Source organism: Cavia porcellus, unplaced genomic scaffold (assembly GCF_034190915.1).
Source record: "Cavia porcellus strain 051 isolate PalLab524CR breed Dunkin Hartley unplaced genomic scaffold, mCavPor4.1 scaffold_22, whole genome shotgun sequence".
NCBI classification, from domain to species: Eukaryota; Metazoa; Chordata; class Mammalia; order Rodentia; family Caviidae; genus Cavia; species Cavia porcellus.
Window position 1 is genome coordinate 51510797 of NW_026947505.1, and position 6557 is coordinate 51517353.

The following is a 6557-nucleotide window of genomic DNA, read 5'->3' on the forward strand; positions in this document are numbered from 1 at the left end:
CCGACACTCCCTCCTACTCCCCTCCAGGCGGGGCGGGCCGGCTCTGCGTGTCCCACTCGTTCTCCTTTGTCAGGAGACGGGCATCTCCCTACCTCGCCCCACCCCACCCTGCCCCACCCCCACCGCGGCCCCACGCGCACGCTGCCCCCGACGACTCCCGCCGCCCTATCCCCGCACGGGCCTGGGGAGCACGGAATGGGCGGGGGGCGTGGAGGGCGGCTCCCCGAGGGCACCCACCGGTCTGCGCGCCTCCCGACGCAGCGCAGCCGTTCCAAGCGGTGTCCACGCCACCGCCACCCCGCGCTCTCCTGCTCGGGAAGCTGCAGGCGCACGTGTCCCCCGGGGCGGGGCGAGGCAAACAATGGGGCCGCGGGGGAGGGGAGTGGCGCGGAGCCCCGCAGACCTTTGGTCCTCCGGGTCGGCGGGCGCGAGTGCGGGAGGCGCTCCGGGGAGACCCGGGTTCCTCGCCGGACAATAGGCTTTCCCGGTGCCCCGCGCCCGCGCGGCTCCTCTCTCCCGAGAAGCCCAGGCGGAGGGAGGTGCGACCGCGCTCGGCTTGGAAACCCCGGCACGCTGAGGGGAACGGGGAGCGGCTCCCGCCGGGATGACACGAAGGCCAGATTTGGAAGCGAAAACGCCGGGTGGTGAAGGGTTGTGCAATACTCCGTTTCTGTCCCTGGCCTTTTAAGCAGCTAAGGGCTCCTGCTGGCACAGTTGGAGCAACTTGAAGCAGCACAAAGCTGCGTGATGAGGACAACTGTGAGGAAATATCTGTGTTTCTTTTCAAAATCTTGGCAACTAAATCTTATGCGAAGTGACATTTCCTTTGTAACCGCTTAGTAGGTACGAGAAAGACAAGACAAAGGCATTTGAATTTCAGACGCGCTGTGGCTACTTATTTTATCTAAGTTATCCCTAGTGGAAAATATTACATACTTTTGCTATGAAAGTTTTTTGCGCCACTGGAAATGGAACGCAGGGCCTGGCACTTGCTAGGCACAACTACCACTGAGCTACATCCCCCGTCCCTTTTTTACATAAGCTGGTCAACCTGGAATCCTGTCTCAGCCTCCCTAGTGGCTCTGGTTGCAGTCTTTCGGCACCACACGGGGCTGAAAAGCTTATTTTAGAGATTTTACTAGTTCGTCAGATGAGCCCTATCCTACAATAACAGCAGTTGCTCGAGGAAGAGTTAATAAGCACTCTTCAAAGTGCACAAGTGCAAAAAATGGGCTTGTTTCGATGTTTGATCGGTGTTTCGATCCATGTTGGCTAACAGACTATACAGTTTTACTAAAGAGCTGAGCTGTCCATTATCTAAAATCACTTAATATAATCATATCACTATGATACTAGGCTCTAAGGATTTTAGTTAACAATCCAAAAGTAGTGGGCAATGATATAAATGAAAACCAAAATATTTAATAAAAAAATATTACAGGGTAAGAAAAAAATAGGTGATGTACAATTTATATCTTCCTATCAAAGTTTAATTTGTATTCATGTTTGCACTGTATAATAAGCTATATTTCTGGTCTTCATTATGGTGAAGTGGCACATGTACATACATCCTGACTCTTTCTTGCTCCTTCTCTTCCTCCCTCTCCATCTCTTAGTCCCCTCGAAGTTTTTTTTTTGTTTTTTTTTTTTTTAGATAAGATCTGATTTTGTGGTTCAGAATGGCCTTGAACTCACCAGGTAACTCAGGCCAATTGTTCAGCCTCAGCATCCAGAGTGCTAAGATTACAGGCACGCCTGATTTAATTCTGGGATTTCTAAGGTTTCCCTCCACAGAAGAACTACACAGAGAAGTGAATGCTATGCAGAAGTGAGTAATCTTCATTGGACATTTTTTAAAGGTGGAGATTACTATGTTGCCAAAGCTGGTCCCCAATTTCTAAGCTCAAGAGAACCTCAACCTCCCAAGTAATGGGTCTCTGGGAATGTGCCAAGCCTAGTTCTTTTGACACTTTCTCAAAAGAAACAATACAATAGTTTTCCTCTTAACCTTTAGGTCCTCTTATTCCACACTTGATGCCAGGAACTGTTATTACTGAAACATGGAGATTCCCAATAATAGGTAAAAACAGAATTATTAATTTTATAAGAAAGACACTGGATGGAAATATTTAAGAAAAGAGAAGTGTATATGAAAGCTGAGGTACAAGAACATGATTAACCTATCTGTATATCCTTTTTTTTTCTTTTTTTTTGTCTTTTTCCTTTTTATGGGTACCAGGGATCCAACTCACGACTCCCTGCTTGCAAGGCAGGAGCTTATGCCGCTGAGCTAAATCCCCAGTCCCTGTATCTGTATATCCTTGAATCCTATTTAGTATAAGATTGAGTGCTCAGTAAATATCTACTGAATTAAACTGAAGGATGAGAGCCCGAGACCCCAACAATCTTCTAATCCCAGATCTACTAATAATGTATAGTGTGCGATTGGACAAATCATCTCATGCTTTAGTCTTTATTTCCATATCTATAACAGAGTTGACTTGGACCATGACTTATTTACTATCTGTTTGATAGTAAATAAGGCTCTGACTGTGTAGTTCAGGCTGGCCTTGAACTCAGAGCAGTCCTTCTGCCTCAGCGTCTCAAGTGCTGGGGAACCATGACTTTTAATATCTTTCCTGGTGTAAACATTTTACAATTTTTTTTTCTTTGAGATAGGGTCTTGCTATATAGCTCAGGCTGGCCTTGAACTTGCTATGTAACCCAGGCTGACCTTAAACTCACAGTGATCCTCCTGTCTTAGCCTCCCTAGTGTAGGGTTATAGGTGTGTGCCCCATGCCCAGCCAACATTTTGCAATTTTTAAAACATTTTTCAAACTCCTTTACTTTTCTACTGTTGTAAAATTATGCAAATTTCCCTTTTAGCTACTAAGGATCTTTTTCCTTTGAATTTTAACTTTCCTTTCGGCAAAGAGCCTGTTATTCTACTCATGGGGACCCTCATTCCAATCAAAAGCAACAGCAAGCTGAGTGTGATGGTGTGAGCCTGTAATAACAGCACTCTGAGAGGTTGAGGCAAGGAAACTGCAAATTGGAGCCCAGCCTGAGCAATTTAGCAGGACCTGATCTCAAAATAAAAAAATACAAGAAAGAGCTTAGTGGGTATAGGCCAATGAAAAGACCCTGGTTCAGTCCTCTCTCCCCTGAAACAAGCAGCAGCAAAACAACAACCAAGACTAATAATACTGGATTTGGGGTATTATTCCCAGCTTATGTGTGAAGAAATCAACACATTTTCTGTTTATGTATGATTTTTTTCAGGGGTGAGAGAGTTAAGATTAAAGTCTCACTATGCAGTTAAAACTGGCCTTGAACCATTCTCTCTCAAAAAACAAGAACATGGGCTGGGGATATAGCTCAGTGGCATGGCTCTTGCTTGGAAAGTGCAAAGTCATGAGTTCAATTCTCACAACCAAAAGAAGAAGAAAGAAAAATATTAAATAGCCAAGCCTGCTAATGCATGTCTGTAATCTCAGGGTCTGGGTGGCTGAGGCAGAAGGATTCCCACAAGATCAAGGCCCACCTCAGCTAATAGTGAGCTCCGCAAGCAAATCCTATCTCAAAAAAAAAAAAAAGTAATAATCGTAATATTAAACTATCTATTGGTTTGGTTTTGGTTTGGTTTTTCGAAACAGGGTCTCACTAAGTAGTCTAGGCTGGCCTGGAACTCATGCTGATCCTCTTGCCTCAAGCCTCAGTCCCATAAAGTGTTGGGATCAGATGTGTACCACCATGTGTGGCTTTTTTTTTTTAGTTTAAAAGCTGAGTCTCATTTTAGCTGTAAGATCTAACTTTTACAATGGGACATGATACATTAAATTACAAGAAGCCACAGAGTTTATATAAGTAACTACAAAAAAAAAAAGGATTATGTGAACATAAACCCAAACGATGGCAAATCTAATCAGAATGGAATCCAAAACACCAGGCAATCTTTGGTTATTCCAGTTTCTAGATGAAAAATACAGCAACAGTTCCTCCACTGAATGTGCTTATTATGGTGTATCCTAAAATTATTTTCAAAGGAAGCTTTAGGTCAAGTATGGCCAAATATCCCAGCACTTGGGAGATTGAGGCAGGAGGAGTGCCACAAATTAGAGGACAGTCTGGTCTATGTAGTGAGTTCAAGGCCAGCCTGAAGTACATAGTGAGACTGTCTCAAAAAACAACAAAATGGAACAAAAACAGAGATAACTTTACCCAAATCCCATGCATAGACTGACTTTGTTTTTGGAGACAATCTTGCTATGTATTCTAGGCTGTGCTTGAATTCACTATGTAGTCCAGTCCAAGCTGAGGCCAAAATCACCACAATCCTTGACCTCCTGAGTGCTGGGATTATAGGCATACGCCACCACCCCTGGCTTTTTTGGTTTTTTTTGTTTTTTTTTTCCTAATACTAGGGATTGAACCCAGGACCTTTCCACTGATCTATACTGTATATTCCCAAACTCTTTCTTTCTTTCTTTCTTTTTCTTTCCTTCTTTCTTTTCCTTTTTTATTTCTAAATTACTATACTGTCCAGACTGCTCTCAAACTTGCAGTCTTCCTGCTTCAGGCTCCCAGAATACTGGGATTACAGGTGTGTACCACCATGCCCTGCTCAGTGTGTGCTTTTGACACAGTTTGTCAAGGATTTAGTGATGAATTGAAAATAGGCAGTAAGGATACAAATGGAGGTTGCTGTCAGTTCCTCAGTTGGAAAAAATGGTAAGGCAACAGACTTCAAGGTTAGAAATCAATTGAGGAACCAGAAGTATAATGGAATAAAGGCTTTACTGTAGATATTTGGCATGAGATGGAAAATGTAAGGATATAATGGTGCAGAAGGCTGAGAGGGAGAATGCCATGAGTCACTAACATCCAGGCTGGGTGAGCAAGGAAAGCATGCAGGGCAGTCTGGAAGCCAGGCATGTCTGGTCTGGTTGCTGGAATGGCACAATAAAAAACTGCTGATAGCTGGGCATAGTGGCACACACCTGTGATGTCGGAACTCAGGAGACTGAGGCAAAAGGATCACGGCTAGTTTGAGGCAGGCTGGGCTACATAGTGAGTTCCAGGCCAACCTGAACTATGTAGCAAGGCCCTACCTCAAGCAAACAAAATGAAACAAGTAAACAAACAGAAAACCCTACTATTATGGGACACTGTTCTGTCACTGTGGTAGACCTGAGGTCACTTGTTTAGCAGGATTGACAATTGAGAGCCAGAGCTGCATGTAGACCAGGGAAGAAAGGGATCAAGATAAAACTCTGCATGTGCTCTTTACTACATTTAATCAAGATCATACATTGCAGTTTGGGGGGTTGTTTTATTTTGTTTTTGAGACAAGGTCTCGAGCTGTCAGGCTTTCTCAAATACCTGAACTCAAGCAATCCTCCCACTTCAGTCCTCTTAAGAAGCTAGGATTACAATCATACACTGCTACACCCAGTGCACAGATTACATTTTTTTCTCAGTTTATTTTTGTCGGAAACTATACTGTCCAAAACCATAGCCACTAGCAAACTATAACTATTTAAATTAAGTCAAATCAAATTAAATAAAAAATTTCATTTCTGTAGTAACGTTAGTGGCATGTTAAGAGCTCCGTACTATGTGCGGCTAATGAATATGATTCTGTACAGTGTCAAAATTTCCGAACTCTGCATAAAGTTCTTTTGTATGGGGCATGTATCTTAAAGTAATACTCTCATTTTTGAGTAGATTATGGTCTTTGACTTTAAAAAGTACAGTTAAAATATTTCTATCTTAAATGTATTTACATTAATTATAGTATTGCAGGGCTAACTTAACTGCCAGTAAAATGTGACACTATTGATTAGTTGTTTTCTCTTTATATTTGCATAGTGATTGATAAAGACATGAAAGACTTGCAGGAAAAGTATGAGGAGTCTCATAGGGTGGTGGATGCATGTAATCCTAATACTCTGTGAGGCTGAGGTAGAAAGACTTTCAATTCAAGACCAGCATGAAAATTTAGCAATTGAAAATAGATATAAAAGTCTAGCAATATAGCTCAGTGCAAAGGTATTGAGTTTAATCCCTAGTACATTTTTAAAAATATGGAGAAATAAAAATCACAAGTAACTGGATCTGAGACTCCTCCAAAAAGAGAGATAATCATATAGCTTACCAGACTGCACTCTTATTTGTAGTTTTGTTATTTAAAAATATTTTGTTATTTTTATAATAAAAGTTAATATACGCTACTAATAAAAATTTACAGGGTGGGCTGGGGATTTAGCTCAGCGACATAAGCACCTGCCTTGCAAGCAGATGGTCGTGAGTTCAATCCCCGGTACCGATAAAAATGAAAAAGACAAAAAAAAAATTTACAGGGTGTGGTGATACACACTATAAACCCACCACATGGGAGGCTGAGGTAGGGGCATCACTACGAGTTTGAGGCCAGTCTGGGCTACACAGTGAATTCAAGACCAACCTGAAACTACATAGTAAGAACCTGTCTGGAAAAAAAAAAAAAATTGTTCTCAGGCTTTCAGGCAGATGACAGAGGGATGAGCAGCAAAAT

General features: G+C 42.6%; 1 protein-coding gene across 1 annotated transcript in view; it reads right to left on the reverse strand.

Moving 5' to 3' along the window:
• The window catches only part of Syncrip (synaptotagmin binding cytoplasmic RNA interacting protein), a 35591-nt gene extending 35226 nt beyond the window's left edge, over window positions 1-365 (reverse strand). Inside the window, exon 1 of the mRNA XM_003474886.5 lies at window positions 238-365. The gene's annotated coding sequence lies outside the window, so the exon portion shown is untranslated. The remainder of the gene's footprint in view (window positions 1-237) is intronic.
• Between the last annotated feature and the right edge of the window lie 6192 nt (window positions 366-6557).